The sequence below is a fragment of the Cervus canadensis genome, chromosome 4 (assembly GCF_019320065.1).
Source record: "Cervus canadensis isolate Bull #8, Minnesota chromosome 4, ASM1932006v1, whole genome shotgun sequence".
NCBI classification, from domain to species: Eukaryota; Metazoa; Chordata; class Mammalia; order Artiodactyla; family Cervidae; genus Cervus; species Cervus canadensis.
The window spans coordinates 66,245,726-66,257,501 of record NC_057389.1 but is presented as its reverse complement, the minus strand read 5'-3'; the positions used below and the strand labels follow the sequence as shown (position 1 = coordinate 66,257,501).

Below are 11,776 nucleotides of genomic sequence, written 5' to 3'. Positions count from 1 at the left end.
ATGTCATCTGCAACGTGAGAGTTTCACTTCTTCTTTCCTATTCTGGATCCTTTTAACTTCTTTTTCTGCTCGCTGATGCTTGTGGCCAAAACCTTCCAACACTATGTTGAATAGTAGTGGTGAGAAGTGGGCACCCTTTTCTTGTTCCTGATTTCAGGGGAAATGCCTTCAATTTTTCACCATTGAGGGTGATGCTTGCTGTGGGTTTGTCATATATAGCTTTTATTATGTTGAGGTATGTTCCTTCTATTCCTGCTTTTTGGAGAGTTTTAATCATAAATGAGTGTTGAATTTTGTCAAAGGCTTTCTCTGCATCTATTGAGATAATCATATGGTTTTTATCTTTCAATTGTTAATGTGGTGTATTACATTGATTGATTTGTGGATATTAAAGAATCCTTGCATTCCTGGGATAAAGCCCACTTGGTCATGGTGTATGATTTTTTTAATATGTTGTTGGATTCTGTTTGCTAGAATTTTGTTAAGGATTTTTTGCATCTATGTTCATCAGTGATATTGGCCTGTAGTTTTCTTTTTTTGTGGCATCTTTGTCTGGTTTTGGAATTAGGGTGATGGTGGCCTCATAGAATGAGTTTGGAAGCTTACCTTCTTCTGCAATTTTCTGGAAGAGTTTGAGTAAGATAGGTGTTAGCTCTTCTCTAAATTTTTTGGTAGAATTCAGCTGTGAAGCCATCTGGTCCTGGGCTTTTGTTTGCTGGAAGATTTTTGATTACAGTTTCGATTTCCTTGCTTGTGATGGGTCTGTTAAGGTCTTCTAATTTCTTCCTGGTTCAAGTTTTGGAAAGTTAATACTTTTCTAAAAATTTGTCCATTTCACAAGTTGTTCCATTTATTGGCAATAGAGCTGCTGGTAGTAGTCTCTTTATGATCCTTTGTTTTCAGTGTTGTCTGTTGTGATCTCTCCAGTTTCAATTTTAATTTGTTATTTGGTTCTTGCTCTCTTTGTTTTCTTAATGGGGAAAAAAAGTCTTGCTAATGGTTGTCAATTTTGTTTATTTTTTCAAAAAACCAGCTTTAGGCTTTGTTGATTTTTGCTATGGTCCCTCTTTTAGTTTCTTTTGCATTTATTTCTGCTTAATTTTTAAGATTTCTTTCCTTCTGCTAACTGGGTTCTTCATTTCTTCCTTCTCTAATTGCTTTAGGTGTAGTATTAGGTTATTTATTTGACTTTTTTCTTGTTTCTTGAGGTAAGCCTGTAATGCTATGAACCTTCCCTTAGCACTGCTTTTACAGTGTCCCATAGGTTTTGGGTTGTTGTGTTTTCATTTTCATTCATTTCTATACATATTTTGATTTCTTTTTTGATTTCTTCTATGATTTGTTGGTTATTCAGAAGCGTGTTCTTTAGCCTCCAGGTGTTTGATTTTTTAACAATTTTTTTCCTGTAATTGAGATCTAATCTTACTGCACTGTGGTCAGAAAAGATGACTGGAATGATTTCAATTTTTTGAATTTTCCAAGACTAGATTTATGGCCCAGGATGTGATCTATTCTGGAGAAGGTTCCGTGTGCACTTGAGAAAAAGGTGAAGTTGCTTGTTTTGGGGTGAAATGTCCTATAGATATCAATTAGGTCTAGCTGGTCCATTGTGTCATTTAAAGTTTGTGTTTTCTTGTTAATTTTCTGTTTAGTTGATCTATCCATAGTTGTGAGTGTTTAGTTGATCTATCCATAGTTGTGAGTGGGGTATTAAAGTCTCCCACTATTATTGTGTTACTATTAATTTCCTCTTTCATACTCGTTAGTGTTTGCCGTACATATTGCGGTGCTCCTATGTTGGGTGCATATATATTTATAATTGTTATATCTTCTTCTTGGATTGATCCTTTGATCATTATGTAGTGTCCTTCTTTGTCTCTTTTCACAGCTTTTATTTGAAAGTCTATTTTATCTGATATGAGTATTGCGACTCCTGCTTTCTTTTGGTCTCCGTTTGCATGAAATATTTTTTTCCAGCCCTTCACTTTTAGTCTGTATGTGTCTCTTGTTTTTAGGTGGGTCTCTTGTAGACAGCATATATAGGGGTCTTGTTTTTGTATCCATTCAGCCAATCTTTGTCTTTTGGTTGGGGCATTCAACCCATTTACATTTAAGGTAATTATTGATAGGTGTGGTCCCATTGCCATTTACTTTGTTGTTTTGGGTTCACGTTTATACAACCTTTCTGCATTTCCTGTCTAGAGAAGATCCTTTAGCATTTGTTGAAGAGCTGGTTTGGTGGTGCTGAATTCTCTCAGCTTTTGCTTATCTGTAAAGCTTTTGAGTTCTCCTTCATATCTGAATGAGATCCTTGCTGGATACAGTAATCTAGGTTGTAGGTTATTCTCTTTCATTACTTTCAGGCCGTCCTGCCATTCCCTTCTGGCCTGGAGGGTTTCTATTGATAGGTCAGCTGTTATCCTTATGGGAATCCCTTTGTGTGTTATTTGTTGTTTTTCCCTTGCTGCTTTTAATATTTGTTCTTTGTGTTTGATCTTTGTTAGTTTGATTAATATGTGTCTTGGGGTGTTTCGCCTTGGGTTTATCCTGTTTGGGACTCTCTGGGTTTCTTGGACTTGAGTGGCTATTTCCTTCCCATTTTAGGGAAGTTTTCAGCTATTATCTCCTCGAGTATTTTCTCATGGCCTTTCTTTTTGTCTTCTTCTTCTGGAACTCCTATGATTCGAATGTTGGGGCGTTTCACAGTGTCCCAGAGGTCCCTGAGGTTGTCCTCATTTCTTTTGATCCTTTTTTCTTTTTTCCTCTCTGCTTCATTTATTTCCACCATTTTATCTTCTACCTCACTTATCCTATCTTCTGCCTCCGTTATTCTACTCTTGGTTCCCTCCAAAGTGTTTTTGATCTCATTCATTGCATTGTTCATTTTTAATTGACTCTTTTTTATTTCTTCTAGGTCTTTATTTAACAATTCTTGTATCTTTTCAATCTTTGTCTCCAGGCTATTTATCTGTAACTCCATTTTGTTTTCAAGATTTTGGATCATTTTTATTATCATTATTCTAAATTCTTTTTCAGGTAGATTCCCTATCTCCTCCTCTTTTGTTTGACTTGGTGGGCATTTTTCATGTTCCTTTACCTGTTGGGTATTTCTTTGCCTTTTCATCTTGTTTAGATTGCTGTGTCTGGAGTGGACTTTCTGTATTCTGGAGGTCTGTGGTTCCTTTATATTGTGGAGGATTTACCCAGTGGGTGGGGTTAGACGATTGGCTTGTCAAGGTTTCCCGGTTAGGGAAGCTTGCGTCAGTGTACTGGTGCGTGGAACTTGATTTCTTCTTTTTGGAGAGCAATGGAGGGCCCAGTAATGAGTTTTGAGATGGGTCTATGTGTTAGGTGTCACCTTGGGCAGCCTGTATGTTGACATTCGGGGCTATGTTCCTGTGTTGCTGGAGAATTTGCGTGGTATGTCTTGCTCTAAAACTTACTGGCTCTTGGGTGGTGGTTGGTTTCAGTGTAGGTATGGAGGCTTTTGGACGGTCACTTATTGCTTAAAGTTCCATGTAGTCAGGAGTTTTCTGGTGTTCTCAGGTTTTGGGCTTAAGTTTCCTGCCTCTGGATTTCAGTTTTATTCTTCCTGTAGTCTCAGGACTTCTCCAACTATACAGCACTGATAATAAAACTTCTAGGTTAATGGCGAAAAGATTCTCCCCTGTTAGGGACACCCAGAGAGGTTCACAGAGTTACATGAACAGGAGAAAAGGGAGGAGGGAGATAGAGATGAGCAGGAGGAGAAAAAGGGGGGCTCAAGAGGAGAGAGACAGATCTACGCAGCTGTCTGTTCCCAGAGTGTTCTCCGTATCTCAGACACCTACAAGGATTCACAGAATTGGATTGGGAAGAGAAGGGGAAAGGAGGAAATAGAGGTGTTCTGAGGTATAAAACAGAGAGTCAAGATTGGGAGAGAATAATCTTCGGTTTAAAGATAGGGCTTCTCTTTTTTTTTGGTAAGGTTATAGTGTAGTGAAAATGAAAATGAAGAGTAGTAGAGGAGTACTAGAGGACTTTAAAAGAAATAAGAGAAAAAGAAAAATAGAAAATAAAAGAGAAAACGGAAAGGAAAAAAAAGAAGAAAAAAGAAAAAAAAACAAAAAAAAAAAGAAAGAAGAAAAAAAAAGAAAAAAAAAAATTTTTTTTTTCCCCTAATTTAAAAAATCGTAAAAATCTATGTAAATGAAAGCTAAGGAGTAATGGGGGAGTAATAGGGAATTTTAAAGGAAAATAAAAGAGAAAAAATAAAAAAGAAAAAATATAAAAAGAAAAAAAAATTTTTTTTTTTTTCCTTACTTAGAAAAAAAAAGTAAAAATATATCTAGGAGTTTCTCTGGAGCTGCTGAGGTCAGTGTGGGTTCGGCTCAGTTTCAGATAGCTCCTCGTTCCAGCTTACACTTCTCGATATCTACAGGGCCCTTCCGGTGAAGTCGGTGTTTCCTACAGGGATTTTAATCTGTTGCACCAGTCCCTTCTGAAGCGGTTCCCTTTGTTTATTTGGCTTCTGTTTGCCGGTCTCTTCAGAGCCTCATTTCCGCCCTGACACAGGCTGGCGGAGGTGGGCTCTTATTCAGTTAGCTAGTTCAGTTGCGCTGCTGGGAGGGGCTGACGCTGCAGGGATGGGCTGGCGCTGCGGGGCGGGGCTGACGCTGCGGGGAGGGGCTGGCCCTGCGGGGGCGGGCTGGCGCTGCCGGGAGGGCCGGACGCTGCTTTCTCCGTCTGCGCTGCTCAGGCTCCCGGCTGTTCTATATGGAGCGCGCCCCGCGCTGCGCTAGGTTCCAGCCCTCGGGTGTTACACAAAAGCGGGGAAGGAAAAGCTGCGCCTGCTCTCTGTGCCTTCCCCGTCAGAGCGGTCCAGGCAGCGAGGGGCTTGATGGGCGCACTATCCCCAGGTGTGGCACACTCACTCCCTTCCGCGGACCCAGTCTCAGTTTCCGCTGACGCCAGTCGGGTGCGCGCGCCTTCCGCCCTCTGCGTCCCCAGCCCCAGTCCCGCCCGCGCCGGTCGGGTGCCTGCGCCCTGTGTCTCGCCGCGACCTTCCCCTCCCCCCTGCCTCCTGCCTCCGGCGGGGCTGGGCGGGTCCGCAGCCTGCGACCTCTTCTTGGGACTTTCTCCGTCCCTTTGTTCTGCGAACGGCCGGCAGTGTGTTCCGGCCGGTTAATTTTCTCTCTTTTGGTCTCCCACAGTTCAAGTTGGCACCTCACAGAAGCTCCCTCCGATTGTCCTCAGGGCACTCAGGCCCGGACCCTAGCCCAAGCAAGGCCGCCTAAGACTCCCTTCCCGGGACGGGTCTCCGTCCTTAGCTCTTTTGTCTCACTTTTTATCTTTTATATTTTGTCCTACCTCCTTTCGAAGACAATGGTCTGCTTTTCTGGGCGCCTGATGACCTCAGCTAGCGATCAGAAGTTGTTTTGTGAGGTATGCTCTGCATTCAGTTATTCTTTTGATGAATTTGTAGGAGAGAAAGGGGTCTCCCCGTCCTACTCCTCCGCCATCTTGGCTCCTCCTGGTATCTTTTTTTTTAAACCGGATTTCTGTATCTCTGGTGAGTAAGGAATTTTTCCTTTGAAGAAAGACAACCCTTTACACTATTTCAGGTATCTTTCAAAGAGAGGATATTACCCATGTATATCTGGTCAAGAGTTTGTTTTTGTTTGTTACAACTAGACCATTAAAAAAAAAAAAAACTAGTCTAAAATATTTTATAAAACTTCTAGCAAAGCCAACTTAAGGTTTCCTTGGTAAATTCACATTCTTGCTTCACCTATGAAAATGATCACACCAAACATCCCAGATACATTAGTAATCAAAAGTTATTTCTTTGAGACTACTTTTGGTCAAAAGCAAAGTTGTACAGGAAAAGAAAATCTCTACTTCAAAAAACCACGCCATTGTTTCACTCATGGTGGTCATCTCATCAGATCTGCCACTTGATTAAGGTATAGTTTTAAATAATTCACTGCACCCCTATAGAAAGGAATTTTCACTGTTTTAATAATGAGACTGCATTTGAAATCTATTTCTTCTATAAGAATCAGTAGTATGTGCCTTTTTCATCATTTAATTTTCAACTGAATAAAGTACAGAAAAAAATCTATTCAAGGAATTAATATATATTGAATTTAGGTAATGGCAATTTGCAACTCATTTTGATATTGGGCAGCCATTGAAGATTAGTCATTAAATTTCACTCATCATGATGTAGGGGTTAACTGAATAATTATTCTGAATATATACATTTACAACCTGATTTTCAAAGGAGATAATATGGCTGTATCTTTGGAATCAAAAACTTATAGGTAGAGACATTTTTGTATTGGTGGCCAGATATGAATTAAGGTTAATTTAGAGGCTCTGAGACTAATGTGTACATTTTCATTAGCATTGAATTGTTGGAGGGAACAAGTGAAAATATGGTAAGGACAGCAGAAAATAAGGGAAAAGAGTTTTCAGTAAAATGTAAACACTAGACCAGTTTATTTGGGCATAAAATAACTTCTATGTACATCTTAACACTCTTTCATCTATAGTAAATTTGCATTTTAATGTTTCCATTTATTTTAGTTTAGTTTAAAGAATTTAAAAAGAGAACTATTATTGTTTCATAATGGTTACCTCAAAATTATTGAGGGATGGAATGCTCCCTGGATAGCCAGTGGTTAGGCCTCAGTACTTTAACTGCTGTGGCCTGGGTTCTCTCCCTGGTTTGTGAACTAAGATTACACAAGAGAAAAAAAAAAAAGAAATAAGGGACAAAGCATAATATCTCTTTTAAACAATTTAATATACAAATATCTATCTATTCATCTAACATCTAAATTGCTAATATGGAATCAAAGGAAAGTCATTTAAGGTCTCTGACTATTTCATCATCATAGTCAGTGGTATTATCAACCTTTAGAGTTGATTAAATAATTCTGGTACAAGTCAGTTATCCAATGAGGTTGGTAAATAAAAATGTATATCTCTAACTTATCTAATTGTACTTTGTACATTTTCCAAGCTTGTTTGTCCAACTCACTAAGAAATAATCTGATTTCTTTTTATCCAGCATTTTCCCATATTTAAAATGATATGCTTATGTTCTAATGTTTGATTCCAAAATGAAACCAGTCTTTGATCTGTGACACAGGCTAATGGATGGAAGGTGCCCCCTCCTTACATCACTACCTTCACCCTTTTCCTCTCTTCTCATGCTCCCCATATATTGACATCCCACTTTGTGTCTGGGGAAATGGGCTGATGACATTGTTTTATCTTCTAGAATTTATTGGTTTCATGTAAAAATATAATAATTGTGAAACTATTTTATTTGCCATTGCTGCATATATTTCTTCCCACTGTATTATTATAATTTCTTTCAAGTAGCTTTAGGGCTCCCCTAGTGGCTCAGATGGTAAAGAATCTGCCTTTAGTGCAGGAGACCTGGGTTCAATCCCTGAGTTGGGAAGATTCCCTGGAGAAGGGATGGCTACCCACTTTAGTATTCTTGCCTGGAGAAGTCCATGGACAGAGGAGCCTGGTGGGACAGAGTACACGGGGTTGCAAAGAGTTGGGCATGACTGAGCAACTAACATTCCTTATGTTTATAGCTGATATGTTGTTAATTGCTAATTTTTTCTCAAGGAGTGCTAATGTTTTCATAAAACATCATTTAATAAATTGTTTCTCATTTTTCCGTGCCCTTTCCAAGGTTTCTGAATATTGTCACTGACATGACAATTCTGAAGAAATGTTTTTGCTTGATATATTCACTCCATTACTATTGTAGCATAGGCATTTTTCAGAATACCTATGATATGTTGGCTTATCTTGTATTAATTCTCTAAATCTCTCATATTTTCTAAATATCAAATTTTTATGTTTTATTGTTATGATTTCCTTTCTGGTAATTTGTCACCCATTTATCTTTCAAAATTTTAATTGAATATTAATTATTATCTTTTTCAATTTTCCAAAGCCTTTTCTTTATGTTACTTGGCATCTCCTTTTATATAAAGCTATATTTGCCACTGTGATTTAACAACTTCTCAAATTTCTCTGAAGATATGACAATTTTTTATTAAGATTTCTTATATTTTTGTCAATAACTTTTAATTCAGTGTCTCTGTAAGTGTTTATTTGTGTATCTCTCTTTCATTTGAAAAATTCCTTCAAAAGTCTGATAACCTGTGGTCTTAGAGCAATATAATAAAGCTGTAATTATTGCAACCCCTTTTTTTAGAAAAGCGTTCTGAGTTTGCTCACTGATGGAAGTTTCTCTGGAGAGTATGCCCACTCATTTACATTTAGAAGACTCTCAGGTTGTTTTTTGTTTCCTTCTCCAGTTAAGGGAAGGAATAATTGTTTCTCAAAATTTCTTATTCCCAATCTTTCTGAACTCTCACACCCATGATTCTCCGCTCAAGTTTCTTCTCTACTTTCACTATTTTTTCTTTATCCTTATGTGAGATGAGTTTTATGATGGAGATGTGCTAAAAATATGCATTCATAGTCCCATACTTATTGAGAAGTGGGAAGAATTTTAATAAATAAAACAAAAAGGAAAAAAGAACCAGAGGGAAAGGTGTCATAAAGCAAAATATGATGCTATATAAACTTTGAGAAGCAGCTGGAGAGAATGCACACCTTCTTCAGGAGAGCTTGAGCTGAATTATGGAAGCTACAGTGAAATTAGAAGATAAATTCTCAGGAAAAGGGTCTGATTTAACTAGAGCTTTCAGAAATGGGGTGAAGAGGAAGAAGACAATGGCTTGACACAAATGCTATTTGGTAATAAGGTTTCACAGTAAACTTCCAAAACTTCCATTAAGTGTGGGATTCAGAGCTTTTTCTTCTTGACTTTAGGAGGTGCTGAAGCGTTAATATTGGCATCTATGGCCTATGATCGTTATGTGGCTGTTTGCTTTCCTCTCCACTATCCTGTTCGTATGAGCAAAAAAAGTGTGTGTCCTTATGATAATAGGATCTTTGATAATGGGATCTATCAACTCTTGTGTTCACACTGTATATGTCCTCCATCTCCCTTATTGCTGATCCAGGGCCATCAATCATTTCCTCTGCGATATCCCAGCCATGGTGAACCTGGCTTGCATGGACACTTTGGTTTATGAGTACACAATGTTTGTGAGCACTGTCTTCTTCCTTGTGTTGCCTTTCATTGGTATTGCCTATTCTTATGGCCGTGTTCTCATTGCTGTCTATTGCATGCACTCAGCAGAAGGAAGGAGAAAGGCCTATTCAACTTGCAGTACCCACCTCACTGTGGTGACTTTCTACTACATGCCCTTTGCTTACACGTATCTACGCCCAAGCTCCCTTCAATCTCCGACAGAGGACAAGGTTCTGGCTGTCTTCTGCACTATTCTGACCCCAATGCTTAACCCCATCATCTACAGCTTGAGAAACAAGGAGGTGAAGTGAGCCCTGAGGAGGGTGATTCATAGAATCTGTTCTGTAAAAATGGATACAAACTATTTAGCTTAGTCCCCAGGCTTCAGTAACATGTTACTTTAGCTCTGTGTCATCATAAAGAAAAGTAATATGACATGTCTAAAGTGAAGGAACTGAAATTAATAGAGATGTTTAAAAATTTGAAGCTTTTATATAATAATTTGATATTCTCAGGCTTTTTTGTTATGTGATCCCTTTTTTCCCATCAAGATAAAGAAAATGTATTTTCAATTAATTTGTGGGAAAAAATGTTTTACTAACATATACAATAAAGAACACAAATGGTATTGCCTTAACAGAAGCAGAAGATATTAAGAAGAGGTGGCAAGAATACACCGAAGAACCATACAAAAAAGACCTTCATGACCCGGATAATCACGATGATGTGATCACTCACCTAGAGCCATACATTCTGGAATGAGAAGTCAAGTGGGCCTTAGGAAGCATCACTACAAACAAAGCTAGTGGACTGATGGAATTCCAGTTGAGCTAATTCAAATCCTAAAAGATGATGCTGTGAAAGTGCTGCACTCAATATGCCAACAAATTTGGAAAACTCATCAGTGGCCACAGGACTGGAAAAGGTCAGTTTTCATTCTAGTCCCAAAGAAAGGCAAAGCCAAAGAATGCTCAAACTACTGCACAATTGCACTCATCTCACACGCTAGCAAAGTAAGGCTCAAAATTTTCCAAGGCAGGCTTCAACAGTACATGAACCGTGAACTTCCAGATGTTCAAGCTGGATTTAGAAAAAGCAGAGGAACCAGAGGGCAAATTGCCAACATCTGTTGGATTATTGGAAAAGCAGTTCCAGAAAAACATCTGCTTCTGCTTTATTGATTACGCCAAAGCCTTTAGCTGTGTAGATCACAATGAACTGTGGAGAATTCTTCAAGAGATGGGAATACCTGACCATCTGACCTGCATCCTGGGAAATCTGTACGCAGATCAGGAAGCAACAGTTAGCACTGGACATGGAACAACAGACTGGTTCCAAATGGAGAAAGGAGTATGTCAAGGCTGTATATTATCAGCCTGCTTATTTAATTTATATGTAGAGTACATCATGTGAAATGTCAGGCAGGATGAAGCACAAGCTGGAATCTAGATTGCCAGGAAAAATATCAGTAACTTCAGATATGCAGATGACACAACCATTATGGGAGAAAGTGAAGAACTAAAGAGCCTATTGATTAAAGTGAAAAAAGAGAGTGAAAAAGTTGGCTTAAAACTCAACATTCAGAAAACTAAGGCCATGGCATCTGGTCCCATCACTTCATGACAGATAGATGGGGAAACAATGGAAACAGTGAGAAGCTTCTTTTGGGAGGGGCTCCAAAATCACTGTAGATGGTGACTGAAATTAAAAGACGCTTGCTCCTTGGACGAAAAGCTATGACCAATCTAGACAGCATATTAAAAAACAGACACATCACTTTGGCAACAAAGGTCCATCTGATGACAGGAAGCCAGTGATGACATTTTATTAACACAGAAAAATGTAATAGTCTCTTACTGTTCAAGGATTTATCTCATGTCTCTTTAATGTATGACTCTAAAATTTGAGGAAATTAAAAAAAAATATTATTAACAATATTTAAAGGACAAAAATGACAATTACTGCTTAAAGCCAGTTAGCAAATACTAGCACTTCATATATTGTGGGAAACACAAAGACACCTTTCACAAGACACCAATGAGCCAATATGACAATTTCAAGTTAATATAAAATGTTTGTTCTTTCATTGTAACAAACCATTGCGTAATTAAAAAATTCAGTGTTTTCTACTTGTACATTTTTTAATCTCTCTCTTGCACAGTCCTTGTATTTATTGCCCTACATCAGATTCGCACCCTTTCTTTACAAGGGTCCTTTTTGACAAGATTTTCCAACTAAATCAAAATGAGATTTGGAATTAAACAGGATTAGAAGAAAAATCTCACTTTCTGACATCTCAAATGCTGTGTGCCTTTCAAGTTTCCTGGAAATGTGTCTCTCTGGGGAGCATCTCAACTACAATTATTACTTATTCTCATGGTCTAGGAAAGTCTGGAGTTGATCATGTTACTGTGACTGTAGCCTCCCAACATAAGACTCTGTTCTTCTTCTATCTTTATTTAAATCCAGACAGACTTGAAATTCCTCTTGGCGTTATATAGCCAAAATACATATTGATGATGTTATGTTCATTAGTGTGAGAAGCAATTATCTCCTTTGAGCTGGTGCATCCCTACACCTGCAGGATCATAAAGCACAACTTCCTACCTAAAACTTTCTGCTGTCTTCACACTAAATTGAAGGCATGTGTGTGTGCTC

The 11,776-nt window shown here is 38.3% G+C and overlaps 1 pseudogene; it reads left to right on the top strand.

Moving 5' to 3' along the window:
- Positions 1-6,638: 6,638 nt before the first annotated feature.
- LOC122440857 lies at positions 6,639-9,429 on the top strand (annotated as a pseudogene).
- The last annotated feature ends 2,347 nt before the right edge of the window (positions 9,430-11,776 follow it).